At 37.9% G+C, this 16192-nt stretch overlaps 1 protein-coding gene across 5 annotated transcripts in view; it reads left to right on the forward strand.

Moving 5' to 3' along the window:
• TUSC3 (tumor suppressor candidate 3) overlaps positions 1 to 16192 on the forward strand; it is a 309201-nt gene that overhangs the window by 139743 nt on the left and 153266 nt on the right.

Below are 16192 nucleotides of genomic sequence, written 5' to 3' on the forward strand. Positions count from 1 at the left end.
ATGCACATACACGTCTATGTGTCTTTATGGTAGAACAACTTACATTTTTTGGGGTGTATACACAATAATGGGATTGCTGGGTCAAATGGTAATTAATTCTGTTTTAAGTTCTTTGAGAAATCGCCAGACTGCCTTCCACATTGGCAGAACTAATTTGCACTCCCACCAGCAGTGTATAAGCTTTCTTCTTTTCCACCATCTCGCCAAAATCTATTATTGTCTGTCTTTTTAGTAGCCATTCTGATTGGTGTGAGGTAGCATCTCATTGTGGTTTTGATTTGCATTTCTGTAATGATTAACGATGTTGAGCATTTCTTCTTATGCTTGTGGGCCAGGTGTTTGTCTGCTTTTGAAAAGTGTCAGTTCATGTCCTTTGCCCACTTTTAAAGGGAAGGTTTTTTTTGCTTATTTTTCTTACAAATTCTGGATATTAGACCTTTGTCAGATGCATAATTTGCCACCACTTTCTCCTATCCTGTAGGTTGTCTGTTTATGCTGTTGATAACTTCTTCTGGTGTGCAGAAACTCTTTAGTTTAATTATGTCCCATTCGTCAATTTTTCTCTTTCTTGCAGTTGCTTTGAGCGTCTTCATCGTGAAATCTTTGCCAGATCCTATCTCCAGAACGGTATTTCCTGGGTTATCTTCTGGGGTTTTATAGTTTTGGTTTTACGTTTAAGTATTTCATCCATCTTGAGTTGATTTTTGTGTAGGGTGTAAGGAAGGGATCCAATTTCAATCCTCAGCATATGGCTAGCAAGTTATCCCAGCACCATTTACTGAATAGGGAATCGTTTCGCCATTGTTTGTTTTTGTCAGGTTTGTCAAAGATCAGATAGTTGTGGGTTTGCAGCATTACTTCCAGGCTCCTCATTCTGTTCCATTGGTCTGTGTGTCTATATTTGTACCAGTACAATGGTGTTATGGTTACTGTAGCATTGCAGTATAGTTTGAAGTCTGGTAATGCCAAATGCTTCCAGCTTTGCCCATTTTTGGTTCCATATGAATTTTAAAATAGTTTTTTTTCCTAATTCTGTGAAGAATGTCCTTGGTAGTTTTATAGGAATATCAATGAATTTGTGGATTGCTTTGGGCAATGTGGTCATTTTAACTATAGTGATTCTTCATAATCATGAACATGGAATGTTTTTCCATTTGTTTCTATCATCTCTCATTTCTTTGAACAGTGTTTTACAATTATGAAATATTTCAGAGATCTTTTACTTCCTTGGTTATCTGTATTCTTAAGTATTTTATTCTTTTTGTGACAATTATGAATGGGATTGCATTCTTAAATTTGGCTTTCACCTTGGATGTTGTTGGTGTATAGGAATGCTATTGATTTTTCTACATGATTTACTATCCTGAAACTTTGCTGAAATTGTTTAGCAGATCAAGGAGCTTTTGGACAGAGACTATGGGGTTTTCTAGGTATAGAGCTATATTGTCAGCAAACATAGATAATTTGGCTTCCTTTCTTTTTATTTTGATGCCTTTTATTTCGTTTTCTTGCTGGATTTCTCTTGCTAGGACTTAACAGTACCATGTTACATTGGAGTGGTAAGAGAAGGCATCTTCATCTTGTTCCACCTTTCAAGGGGAATGTTTCCAGCTTTGCCCATTCACTATCATGTTGGCAGTGGGTTTTTCATAGAGGGCTCTTGAAATATGTTCCTTCAATGTCTAGTTTGTTGAGGGTTTTTAACATGAAGGAATATTGAATTTTTTTGAAAGCCGTTCATGTATGCAGATGATCAGGTGGTTCTGGTTTTTGTTTTGAGACAGAGTCTCGCTCTCTTGCCTAGGCTGGAGTGCAGTGGTATGATGTTAATTCACTGCAACCTCTGCCTCTTGGGTTCAAACGATTCTCATGCCTCAGCCTCCCAAGTAACTGGGATTACAGGTGCTTGCCACCATGCCTGGCTAATTTTTGTGTTTTTAGTAGAGACAGGGTTTCACCATGTTGGCGAGGCTGGTCTAGAACTCTTGGCCTGAAGTAATCCATCCGCCATGGCTTCCCAAAGTGCTGGGATTACAGGCGTGAGCCACCGCACCTGGCACATGTGGTTTGTTTTATTAGTTCTGTTATGTTGTACATCACATTTATTGATTTGTGTATGTTGAACCAACGTTGCATCCCAGAGATAAAGACTTCTTGATCATGGTGGATTAACTTTTTGATATACTGCTGGATTTAGTTTGCTAGTATTTTGTTGAGGATTTTTTGGTCCATGTTCATAAAAAATGTTGGCCTAATGTTTTCTGGTTTAGTTGTAACTCTGTCAGTTTTTGGTATCAGGATGATGCTAGCCTCATAGAATGGGTTCTGGAGGAGACCCCTCTTATTTATTTATTTATTTATTTATGTATTTATTTTTTGCTGTAGTTTCAGTGGGAATGGTAGCAGCTCTTCTTTATACATCTGGTAGAATTTCACTTTGAATCCATCTGGTCCTGGGCTTTTTCTTGTTGTTAGGCTTTTTATTACTTACTCAGTTTCAGAACTTACTGTTGGTCAGTTCAGGGATTCAGCTTCTTCCTGGTTCAATCATGGGAGGTTGTATGTTTCCAGGAATTTATCTGTTTCTTCTAGGTTTTCTAGCTTGTGTGCATAGAGGTATTTGTAGTAGTTTCTGAGGGCTTTTTTTTATATTTCCGTGGAGTCAGTGGTAGCACCCCCTTTGTCATTTCTGATTGAGTTTATTTGGATGTTGTCTCTTACTTTAGTACTTTAGCTAGTGGTCAATTTAACTTACTAGTTTTCCACTATTGGACTGTGTGGTTATGTCAGTCTCTTCATAGGTCTCTAAGAACATGTTTTATGAATCTGTGTGTTCCTCTGTTGGGTGCATATATGTTTAAGATAGTTAGGTACTCCTGTTAAATTGGGCCGTTTGCCACTATGTAAAGGGCTTGTCTTTCTTGGTCTTTGTTGCTTTAAAGACTGTTTTGTCTGAAATTAGAATACCAACCTCTGCTTTCTTCTGTTTTCCATTTGCTTGGTAGATTTTCCTCCATCTCTTCACATTGAGCCTGCAGATGTGATTGCGTGTGAGATGGATCTGTTGAAGACAACTTACCATTGGCTCTTGATTCTTTATTCAACTGGCCACTTTGTGCCTTTTAATTGGGGCATTTAGCCTGTTTATATTCAAGGTTGATATTGATATGTGTGGATTTGGTCCTGTCATCATACTGTTAGCTGGTTATTATGTAAACTTGTTTGTGTGGTTGCTTTACAGTGTCGCTGGTGTATGTATTTAAGTATATTTTTGTAGTGGCCAGTAATGATATTTTCTTTCCACATTTAGTACTCCCTTCAGAACCTCTTTTAAGGTGGTGCTGGTGGTCACGAATTCCCTTAGCATTTTCTTTCCAAAAAGGATTTTACTTCTTTGCTTATGAAGCTGAATTTGGCTGGATATAAAACTCTTGGTTGGAAGTTAGTTAGTTTTTTTTTTTTTTTTTTTTTAAGAATGCTGAATACAGGTCCCCAGTCTCTCCTGGCTTGTAGGGTTTCTGCTATTTTGAGCCTTATTGGGGGTTCCCTTTATAGGTGATCTGGCCCTTCTCTCTAGCTGCCTTAACTTTTTTCCTTTCATTTTGACCTTAGAGAATCTCATGATTGTGTGTCTTGGGATGGTCATCGTGTATAGCATTTCACAGGGGTTCTCTTCATTTCCTGACTCTAAATGTTGGCTGTTGGCCCCTCTAGCAGGCTAGGGGAAATTTTCATGGATGATAGATATCCTGAAATACACTTTCCAAGTTGCTTGCTTTCTCTCCCTTTCAGGGACACCAATGAGTCGTAGATTTGGGTCGCTTTACATAGTCCCATTTTTTACATAAGTTTTGTTCATTCTTCTTTATTGTTTGTTCTTCATTTCTGAATGAGTTTCAAAGAGCCAGTCTTTGACCTCTGAGATTCCTTCCTCAGGTTGCTCCATTCTGCTGTTGATACTTGTGATTGTATTCTGAAATTCTTTGAGTTTTTTAGCTCTATTACCTCAGTTTAGTTCTTTGTTGAAATAGCCATTTTGTCTTTCATCTCCTGTATAATTTTATTGTATTCCTTAGAATCCTTGGACTGGGTTTCAACTTTCTCTTTAATCCTGGTGATCTTCGTTTCTATCCATATTCTGAATTGTATTTCTGTTATTTTAGCCTGGTTAAGAACCATGTTGGCCAGGCGCAGTGGCTCATGCCTGTAATTCTAGCACTTTGGGAGGACGAGGCGGGCGGATCACCTGATGTCAGGAGTTTGAGACCAGACTGGCCAACATGGTGAAATCCTGTCTCTACTGGAAATACAAAATTAGCCAAGCGTGGTGGCGTGCGCCTGTAATCCCAGCCACTCAGGAGGCTGAGGCAGGAAAATCACTTGAACCTGGGAGGCTGCAGTAAGCCGAGATCATGCCATTTCTCTCCAGCATGGGCAACAAGAGAGAAGCTCTATACAAAAAAAAAAAAAAAAAAAAAGATTGTCGGGGAACTAGTGTGGTCATTTGGAGGTAAGAAGACACTCTGGGTTTTTGAATTGCCAGAGTTCTTGCGCTGGTTTCTTTTTATCTTTGCGGGCTGATGTCCTTTCAGTCTTGCAAGTTACCATCCTTTGGATGAGTTTTTTGTTCTTTTATCCTCTGTGATATCCTTGGGGCCTTGATTATGGTATAAGGTGGGTTTGGTTGACTGGCTTTGTTGCTGGAAGATTTTGGGGGACCATGGCTTAGCTGAAGACTCCCGAGCTGCATGCCCTAACTCTGGGGCGCTGGTTTCAGGCTCTAGCTTTGTTCTCTGGTTCCTCCTGATTACTAGAGGGGGTGAGTTGTTCTCAGATAGCTGGTCACAACACTCCCATGAGTGGTGTCAGCCAAAGTGCTTGATGGGAAGATGGCAGTGAGATTTGTGCTGGTTTACTCATGGCAGCAGCAGCAGCAGCCTGGCGGGGTGCGTGCTCGTTGGCCAAGCTGAGGTGTTGGGTGTGCTGGCATCCAAGCATGTGTTTGCACCATTGCCAGTGCCAGAGCAGGGGCAGAGATCTTTTGGGCATGGGACTGGTGCCCTCCATTCACACAGGCAGCAGTGGCAGTGCAGCGTTGGGGGCAAGGCCACTAGTGTCAGCGCAGCGGTGGTGTCAGTGGAAAGAAAGATTGGGCACAGGAGGGCACGCAGTTAGCACCCTCTGATGTGGTTTGGTTGTGTCCCCACCTAAATCTCATCTTGAATGTTAACTCCCATGGTTCCCACATGTCATGGGGGGGACCCAGTGAGACATAATTGAATCATGGGGGCAGGTCTTTATCATGCTGTTCTCATGATAGAATAAGTCTTACGAGATCTGGTGGTTTTATAAAGAGGAGTTCCCCTGCATTAACTGTCTCTTGCCACCATCCATTAAAACGTGACTTGTTCCTCCTTGTCTTCTGCCATGATTGTGAGGCCTCCCAAGCCAAGTGGGACTTAAGTTCATTAAACCTCTTCTTCTTCTTGTGTCTTTATCAGCAGTGTGAAAATGGACAAATATAGTAAATTGGTACCAGTAGATTGGGGCGTTGCTGAAAAGCTACCCAAAAATGTGGAAGTGACTTTGAAACTTGGTAAGAGGGAGAGGTTGGAAAAGTTTGGGGGCTTTAGAAGAAGACAGGAAAATGTGGGAAAGTTTGGAACTCCCTAGAGACTTGTTGAATGGCTTTGACCAAAATGCTGATAGTGATATGAACAATGAAATCCAGACTAACGTGGTCTCAGATGGAGATGAGGAACATGTTGGGAACTGGAGCAAAGGTGACTCTTGTTATGTTTTAGCAAAGAGACTGGTGGCATGTTGCCCCTGCCCTAGAGATTTGCACAACTTTGAACTCAAGAGAGATGATTTATGGTATCTGGTGGAAGAACTTTCTAAGCAGCAAAGCATTCAAGAAGTGAGGTGGGTGCTGTTAAACACATTCAGTTTTATAAGGGAGGCACAGCATAAAAGTTCACAAAATTTACAGCCTGACAATGAGATAGAAAAGAAAAACCCATTTTCTGAGGAGACATTCAAGCCAGCTGTAGAAATTTGCATAAATAATGAGGAGCTGAATGTTAATCCCCCAGACAATGGGGAAAATTTGTCCAGGGCATGTTAAAGGTCTTCACGGCAGCCCCTCCCATCACAGGCCCAGAGGCCTAGGAGGCAAAAATGGTTTCATGGGCTGGGCTCAGGGTTCTTGTGTCATGTGCAGCCTAGGGACTTGGTGCCTTGTGTCCTTTTTGCTCCAGCTGTGACTAAAAGGGGCCAAGGTACAGCTCGGGATGTGGATTCCGAGGGCACAAGCTCCAAGCCTTAGCAGCTTCCATGTGGTGTTGAGCATGTGAGTACACAGCAGTCAAGAATGGAGGTTTTGGAACCTCTGCATAGATTTCAGAGGATGTATGGAAACACCTGGATGTCAAGGCAGAAGTTTGCTGCAGGGGTGGGGCACTCATGAAGAACTTCTGTTAGTGCAGTGTGGAAGAGAAATGTGGGGTCAGAGCCCTCACACAGAGTCTCTACTGGGACATTGCCTCGTGGAGTTGTAAGAAGAGGGCCACCATTCTCCAGACCCCAGAATGGTAGATTCACTGACAGTTTACACTGTGTGCCTGGATCCCTGCATCCCTAGTATGAAACCCACTTGATCATCTGTTCAGGTGGATTATCTGTTTGATAGGTTGTTGGGTTCAGTTAGCTAGCATCTTGTTAGGAATTTTAGCACCTGTGCTCATCAGGGATATCGGTCTGTAGTTTTCTTTTTTGGTTATATCTTTTCCTGGTTTTGGTATTAGGGTGATACTGGCTTCATAGAATGATTTAGGGAGGGTTCCTTCTTTCTCTGTCTTGTGGAATAGTGTCAGTAGAATTGGCACCAATTCTTCTTTGAATGTCTGGTAGAATTCTGCTGTGAATCTATCTGGTCCTGGACTTTTTTTTGTTGGTAATTTTTAAATTACCATTTCAATCTTGCTGCTGTTCAGGGTATCAAATAAGCTAGGAGGGTTGCAGCTTGCCAGGAATTTAGCCATCTCTGTAGATTTTCTAGTTTAGGTATGTAAAGGTGTTCATAGTAACCTTGAATGATCTTTTGTATTTCAATTATGTCAGCTGTAATATCTCCCGTTTTATTTCTTACTGAGCTTGTTTGGATTTTGTCTCTATTTTTCTTGGTTAATCTTGCTAATGATCTATCAGTTTTATTTATATTTTCAAAGAACCAGCTTTTTGTTTCATTTATCTTTTGTATTTTTTTCTTTCAATTTCATTTAGTTCTGCTCTGATCGTGGTTATATCCTTTCTTCTGCTGAGTTTGGGTTTGGTTTATTCTTGTTTCTCTAGTTCCTTGAGCTGTGACCTTAGATGGTCTGTTTGTGCTCGTTCAGACTTTTTGATGTAGGCATTTAGGGCTATGAACTTTCCTCCTTGCACAGCCTTTGCCATATACCAGAGGTTTTCATAGGTTTTGGCTGTCTTTGTGAGGGAGCCAAGTGCTGGGGGTCTAGTTGGCTGTATTGCTACAACTTTCTCAAATGCAAATATCTTGACCACAGAGTCAGAATTTTACTCATCTTTATAATTCTCTCTGTAAGGCTGCACATAACTGTTGAATGAATGAATGAATGAGCCAAAGAAAGTGCATGTAAAATGACCAGACCTAGTGGGTTATGTTTATTATCTGTTTAGGTCATAATGCTGCCTGTGTTTTCCTATGTATTTATAAAATGTAAAGGACTTTGTTTTTGTTTGCCTGTTTTTGGAATAACTTGAGAAATTGTTTTACATTTATTTTTATTTATGTAGTAACTAGGAGACTTTACTATATACAATGCAAAGATTATTATTTGTGAAATTATTTCTAGCTATCTAACAATATCAATGTTTAGTCTAGTTAATAAATTACTTTATACAGGGTATACCAGAGCTTAATATCTTTGAAAAGTTTTGGACTTATCCAAAATATATTTAATTTGGTTTACCCCAAACTGTGTGTTGAAATACAAAGTTAATATATACCATACAAATTTAAAAACAATTTAAAATATTTCTTTACTATAACTTATACTCTTTTATTTTATACCTTAAAATGAAACTTAAAAAATACTATTGAAGATTATAATATTCAAAGTAAGCCTTGTTCCTAAAATGAATTTTATAATAGATGTCTAGCAAAGCTGCTATGTTAATAATGCAAAAATGCTGTAATTTTCTCCCAAATTAGCAATTACTGTGAAAAGCAACATTTTATTTCTGCCAAGGAATAAAATTATTGTGTTCTACATCAAATTCTGCAAAAATCTGTTAAAAACTCTGTAAGTTAGGTGACTTTACAATTTCTTTCACTAAATGTATGAAAACAATCAATTATGAAATAAGTAGTAACTGTATATTGCTTCTGAGACTTGATTTTCTGTTTATATACTTACTAAATCCTTAAGTTGTAGTTTTAGGTTCAAAATATAAACTCAACTTCAACTTCAGGAATGCTTTTCCCATTATATGAGACTGCCTCAAACCTCATTTATGGTTTAGAAATGTCTTTATTATGTTATCAAGGTAATCTCTATGGCACCAAAATTGTTTATACTATTACATCTCAGAATATTTGCTATTAGTTAATTAGAGTGTCTGACAATATTAGATATTTAAGATATTTTTTCTATGCCATTATCTCATTACTAGGTGAAAATGAAATTTTTTTATATGTTTGACTGTGATACATCTTCATTATGCTCTTCTGTTGCTTACAAATAGAAACCTTTATTGTTCTCCAGTTTGCTTATCAGTTAACATATTAAGTTCTAAAAGCATGGACCATTCTCTTCTTTTCTTTTCTTTTCTTTTTTTTGAGACAGGGTCTCCTTCTGTGGCCCAGGCTGGAGTTCAGTGGCGTGATCACAGCTCACTATAACTCCAAAATCCTAGGCTCAAACCATCCTCCCACCTCAGCCTCCTTAGTAGCTGAGACTGCAGGTGCATGCCACTATGCCTAACTAATTAAAATTTTTTTTTTTTTTTTTTTTTTTTGTAGAGACAGGGTCTTGCTGTATCATCTAGGCTGGTCTTGAATTCCTAGCCTCAAGTGATACTCCAATACTGGCCTGTCAAAGTGCCCGGATTACAGGGGTGAGCCAACCATGGGCAGCCATCTTCAGCCTATTTTAAGTTAGCAATTTTATTAAAATACATTGTAAATATAACTAGCAGTCATTTAACTGTAACAACTATTCAGTGAATTGTAATGTATATTTCATTACTGGTTATTAAGTCATTGCTGAAGGCATTCTCATTGTTTTTCATTTTCTCCTAGCGCTTTCATTCACTGTAGTTCTTGAAACTTTTAGACTTCACTCTCTCACAACTCCTCTTGCTCTCTCTGTACTATTTCATTGATGGTAGTAAAACAGACGACTTGGATTTTAGTCTCCATCTGTCAGTATTCAGAATCTACCATAAAACCTAGCATTAACAATGGTCATATGATCTGATATAATTGATGTGACTTTTAAAAAATGCTGTTTGCTCCAGTAATAAGATTATATGCAGCAAGTAATTTCCTTATTAATAGTTGTATTTTCAAATCAACTTTAGATCCTGATAGCACATGACATTTTCCCTTCAATATGAGTTTGAAAGATGAGGAAGTTGACAAGAGCGAGAAGCCACTGGAATACTTTGTTGCTTGTTAGATTTAGTGCAGTTTACAAAGAGTATGGACTTTGTTTAGGGCAGTGTACAGGAAAAGTCTAATTCAATGTTTTATAAAGCACTTAGAGGTTAAATAGAACTTTTGAAATAGATTTTTTTGGCCAAGTGGTTAGGCTTTCAACAAGTGCTATAGAAGCAAGAATTATATAAGCATCTGCAAAAGCCTCTATATTATGTCTCCCTAGCCCATTTTTTAATAAACAGGACTTGAGTCAGCAGAAAGGGCATTCCAATACTGCAATATGAGAATCTTTTTATAATCTTTTTATTATCTACTTTTGAATAGAATCTATTATTAGTTGTAGAGATTAAATACCCTGTCCTTTGCGTATTCCTTAGATTGAAAACAGGACAAGATTACAGTGAAAGCAGCAGCTTAGGGTATGAAATTCTAAATCCAAATACATTTCAACTCCAAATAATCTCTGGATCCAGAAAGGCAGTTGCACTGACTCAGGAAAAAGTTTGTCATGCTTTTCCACCAGACATACTCACACTTCGAGTCATTTATTTAATTCAATTCAATGAATAACTGCTGTGTGCTTTTCCCTCTTTGTAGCTCTGGGGATGTAATAATATTCTGGTTTCAATTCCTGTATTTGTGAAGTTCACAATTTATTCAGGGCTGTAGGTGATTCTACAGATAATTTCTGATAGAATATGAGACTAGCTATAATCATAATATAAGCAAAGTGCTGTGTGAATAGAGTAAGTAGGAGTGAAAGAGCTTTTTCCTTAGGCTGGATATAGGAAAAAAATTAAATTTCTTCAGTTAATGGACAAGTGGAAAGATAGAGAGGACAGAATGAACAAAGGCCATATGCCTTGTTGAGGGAACAGAGAGTAATTTGATGTGGTTAGTGCCTGTGAGTGTTAAGAAATGAGACTAGAAAGATAATTTGTTACTAGATTATGAAGGACCTTGAAAGCTTTGTGGTAATTTGCTCCTAATCATCTGAGCAGTAGGAAATCATGGAATGATGTGAAGAAAGAGTGGTGTTGGGCAGTTACCTAAGAAACTGTTTGTCTAACAGAGACAGATGTCTCCTTCAGTGTTTGTCTGAAAGAGAATGTTTGTTGTCCCTTTTCTGGTCCTTTGGCTAGAGAGAATGGCTGGAGCTTTTTTTTTTTTTTTTTTGACTTTGCCTGTTGGTGTTTCTGGGTTGCCCGCTTCTCCAGTAACATCCAGTCCAGGATATATTAAGTAAGAATCATAGTGTTAGTCCGGAGATCCCTATTCTGTATGCTTTCTTCTCTCTGCCTTTCAGAATCTTATGTTTGTTTTGTATGTGATATCCAGGGTGCTTGGCAGTATTTAACCAGAGAGACAGACACAAGTACCTCCATTCATCTTGTCTGAAATTAGAAATCTTAAATGGACTTTAAAAAATGTTATAGAAGTAAAATGTACAACTAGTGTAATACATGGATCTTAAATGCCTATTTTAATAAGTGTATATTTCTCTGTAATAATCAATATAAAGCCTTTTTATTCCCCCACATAATTTCCTCAGGGCCTCTTGCATGTACACCTGCCATTCCTCGTAGGAAGCCACTGTTAGGATTTTTATCACCATAGATTGCCTTGCCTTTGCTTGAAGTTACCATAAAGTGAATCACATAGTATGTGTCTGGACAGTTCTACTTAACGTACTTTTGAAATTGAAGATGATTTGTAAAATACCGTGTGTGTGTGTGTTTTATTTTTAAAATTTTGCCATAGAATAATATAAGAATAGTGCTGCAGGAAGGAAGTTAATTTTGTAGTCGATATAGTAGCCGTTTTGGGTTTGGGGGTTGTTTGATGGTTCAGTACAGAAGTAGGTGCATGGAGATGCTGAATTCCCCACAGTTGTCATCGATCTGTTAATAAAGCAAAGCCATATGTATTAGAATGTAACTGCAGTAAGAAAAACTTTGCAGTGTTTCAGAAGGAAGAAGTAGAAGAAGGATATTTATAGGGCTTTGGGATCTGCGCTTAAATGGTTTAAGGTGGGCTTTTTAAGACAGGCAGCTTATGTGGATTAGGCAAATTCTGTGACGGAACAGTTTAGGTTTGTTGGACACTAAGGCAAGAGTCTTAAAGTAAGCTGTTTATCCAGGTGTATGGACTGTTGTCTCTGATAAATTGATCTGTGAGAATTTCTTGAAGCAAACAGTAGGTTATTTTTTTGGTTTATAGTCTTATCTTTGCCAGGCAAAGATTTCCGTTAACAAACTAGTAAGTCATGTTGACACAGATGGTCTCAGTTCTCAGAGATAAGAGGTTGTTGATGAATTTGAGGTTTTTAAGGCCACTCCAAGGTAATGGAAATGGGATGAGAATGGAAGAGCTATTATATAAGGGACCAATCAGGGCTGTGTGGAGAACAAAATCAAGAGAGCCTGTTTTCTCGGCCTGATGGGGCTTCCTTCTGTAGACTCTTTTTGTTTACTCTGGCATGTACTCTTAAAAGACTTTTCATAGATATTTCAGATGGAAAAGACTCTAATGTTACCACAGCCAGAATCTTCTGTTTGAGTAAGAACCCTTTTTGTAAACGTCAGTATTAAATAATAGTTGTTGAGCCTCTTCTTAAACAATTTAGATAGGGAACTTGCTTTCTCGGGAGACAGCCAATTGTAGCTTTAGAATGCTTTATTTGTTGAGAAAATGTTTCATATATGGAGCTGAAAACCGTTCCTTTGAAATGCTTAATAGTGCTTGCTTTCCTCCCTCTGGAATCTCATGGTATAAATACCTTCCAGGTTTCGCATATCAGCTGAACAAATATTTGAGGTGGGCGTTCACACTGGACTCTCTAGGCAATCTATTTCCAGCTCTTTCAGCAGTCATCATGCCACAGATTGGTAGAGTCTCACTATCCTGATTTCTGTTCTCTGCTTTGCTCTCCAGTTTGTCGGTGTCACCATTAATACCTGCAGTGTTCAAGTTGAATATTATTCTCCAGATGCATTCTGAACAGGGAGGAGTGAAAGTATTACCTTTCTTTCTGTGTACCAGACTTATATTACTTAAAGTAACAAATTGAAACAAACAAGCAACAACAACAACAAAAAACATAACTTCTTTTTAGCTTTTCTAATAGCTTCATCATGGTTCACTTGGTTTCAGCATTGCTAGGCATAGTTTACAGTGATTGAGAGTTTCAGAAGATGAGGTGAAATTGTTTATGTGCATGATGCCAAGAAATATACTGTCCCTGTTTACTAATTAAACAAACAAACAACAGCCATGCAATGGAGGTAGCAGTGAGGCTGTCTTACTGTTTGTTTAACTTAAACCGTAGTATAGGGAAGAACTGCTGAGATTCTTTCATGTTGATTCCCCAAATGATTATAGAATCTCATTTTAGTTGCATAGCTTGCTATTATTAGGGAAGAAAGTGTCTTTCTAAACTCTTTATGAATTCAAGAATGTTGTAGAGGAAGTATCAGGGGACATTAGTATAGCTATAAACTTTAAAGAGATTTGTGACTTGAGCCTAATTAATTATAGATTTCAATATTACAGAAATAGAGGTAAAACAAATAACATATTCCAGCTACTCTATACTTTTAATTTCCTTTTCTGAACCCTTCTAAGTGGGAATTTTTTCTTCAAATTTAATGTACTTTGGGTTGCAGTTGAGTTGGAGAATTTGAAGCTGGTCTTGTTTTTAACATTTTAAAAATATTCATTAGTGATATTGAAAATAACAGCTTTGGGCAGCCTTGCTGTCTTTGGCTATTTGGGTTGCTATAAAGGAATACCGAGACTAGGTGATTTTTAAAGAAAAGAGTTTTATTTGGGTCACCATTCTGCAGGCGGTACAAGAAGCATGGCACCAGCATCTGCTTCTGGTGAGGGCCTCGAGCTGCTTCCACTCATAGCGGAAGTTACGGGAAGCCGGCATGTGTAGCAATCACATGGCGAGTGAGAGGAGGAAGTGCCGGAGTCTCTTAAATCATGGGAACTAATAGCGGAACTCATTCATTACTGGGAGGGTGGCACCAAGTCCTCCATGACCCAAACACCTGCTGTCAAGCCCCACCTCCAACTTCAACATGAGATTTGGAGGGGACAAACAAACATACAAGCCATAGCACTGTATTCATTAGCTCAGTCGCTCAGCAGAAGTTTACAGAGTGTCTGCTGTATGCTGCCTTAAGCAGTCTGGCTTGGCACTGCAAAACAAGTGATGAACAAAATAGATAAAGTTATAACCTCAAAAAGCTTTTATTTTAGCCAGGGGACACACAGTGAAAAAGCAAATATGTGAGGTGGTAGTAAATACTTTGAGAAAAGTAAAGCAGACTGATAGAAGGTTGAGGAGAATGCTTTTTTATAGTGTTCTGAGAAGGCCTATCTGAAAAGAAGTCATGTAGGCAGAGACCTGAAGGAAATGAGAGAGTGATTTATATAGTATCTGGAAGATGGAACAGCAAGTGCAGAGGCCCCAAAGTGGAAACATTCTTAATGGTTTTTTGGATTATTTTTTGGAATAGCAAGGAAGCCAGTATGATTGTAGTAATGAGAGTGAGGAAGACAGTGGTAGATATGGCGACAGTGACAGGGTGCTGTGCTGTGGGGCAGGGGCAAGAGCATAGGTTGACATGTGTTCTATGTAAGGTCTTGTAAACTCTGTTAGGGACCTTGAATTTTAATCTTAGTGATGTGGAAGCCATTTGAAGGATATCAAGCCAAAGAGAGAGAGAATCCGACATTTTAAAAATCACTTGCTTTTGAGAAAGATAGCTACATAGCTTTATTGGTTATTTGTTCTCATTCAGTTTATGGCAACTGCTAAACTAGACTGTAACGCTGGTTCTCCACAGAACACATAAATACCAACTAAAAGAAACTTTCTTCTTCTTTTCTTTTCTCTTTCCTAACCCACCGCCCCTGTGTCTGTCTGTACGTCCAATCCTTCCCCTCTTTTTCCTTTTAGCAGCAGATACATGATGCTTGGGATGTAAAAAGAATGAGCTTTGTTTCCTCCTGTATTGACCTAACTTTGCTATCAGAGAGTTTTACAATAGGAAGGATCATTACTTCTTACGTTTGAATTTGTAGATAAATTGGGAATCAAAAGGGTTGACTAATTTGCCCAAAAGCACATAACAAGTTAATCACAAAGCAGTTAGAATCCTTTGTTAATCCTATATTCTTTAAAAAAAAAATAGCCCTTATTATTTGGATCACTTATTATATAACTTATTAGGTTTCTCTGTGGCATCTTATATTTTATACCTTTATTTTATTAGTGTATTATTATTATTTACATCTTTGTATTTTCATGACCCATTTCTTGAAAGATAATTTAAAATGCCCTGGGGGCATGATTTTTTTTTTCTTGGACCTTCTTAACAACAGGAATTAGAGCCATAGTTACCAAAACAGTTATATTAAAGAAAGAGTACAGAGACATTGATTTGATGATGAAAGGAAGCACTGCTGGAATGTTTTCTTAGCTTCTTAGGATGAGTGGAGTTTCACAGTGGTATATTTGTTTAAAATAAAACAGATTTACTTGGAACAAAAACTAATTAAACAAGAAGACTGCTCAAATTTTTGTTATGGAAAACCAATCCAAAATCTATTCATTTTTATGAAACCATTTGTAGAAATCAGAATGACTATAGTATTCCATTAAATTAGATTGATGACCTAACAGTAATGTGTAGTGTATATAAATAAATTTTTTTATAAACTGAGTAAAATATTTTCTTGTATGTAACCAATTTTGGTGGGTAATATGTCAGAGCTACCAGACTTACCTTTAAAATGATTCTTCACAAAGTGCTGATAGCTTGCTCTCATACAAGTTTCTCAGAAGGCTGAATTCGAACATCCTTGAGCATGACTCTGTGTGATAGAGTGGAAGAAACAAGGTCTTTGTGCATCTCTTCGATATTTAGTGGGTTTTTGTGCATCTATCCTGTGTAATACTGCTTCAGCCCAATGACGATGGCAGGTGGGCCATCTTCAGTCCGTCAGAGTTTCTAGGTATGACAGAAATAGCTTTTCTTTTGGTTCTTATCCCCTCCTTCATGCTTTACGACTTACATATTATCAGGTAAAACTCTGCTGCCTTTCCTGCTAGCGTATTTTGAATCTCTGTGCTGTGACGTAACAGAGGCATCCATTTTTCACTACTTGTTTTCTTATATTTTGGAAGTTTGGATTTTAGATTCCAGTTAAGTACTCTTTAAAGGTACTCATATTATACATGATTGGATCTCTCAAATTTTAGCTGTGAGTCTAACAAAAATAGTTACCCTTTGTACCTAATTAAACCAGATTGTAATCTAGAGACAGGAGTGTTAATTCCTATTGTCTCAGTACTTCTGATGTAGTAGAATATTGCATAATGTTTCCCTAAATTTTCAGTAAATAATAAATTACTATTATTGCATATATATGGTATATTTTGGTATATATTTGTGTGTTTACTGTGTATTTTCATTTGAGAGCCTAATAGTGTTCTCT

This window comes from Macaca mulatta, chromosome 8, assembly GCF_049350105.2.
Source record: "Macaca mulatta isolate MMU2019108-1 chromosome 8, T2T-MMU8v2.0, whole genome shotgun sequence".
NCBI classification, from domain to species: domain Eukaryota; kingdom Metazoa; phylum Chordata; class Mammalia; order Primates; family Cercopithecidae; genus Macaca; species Macaca mulatta.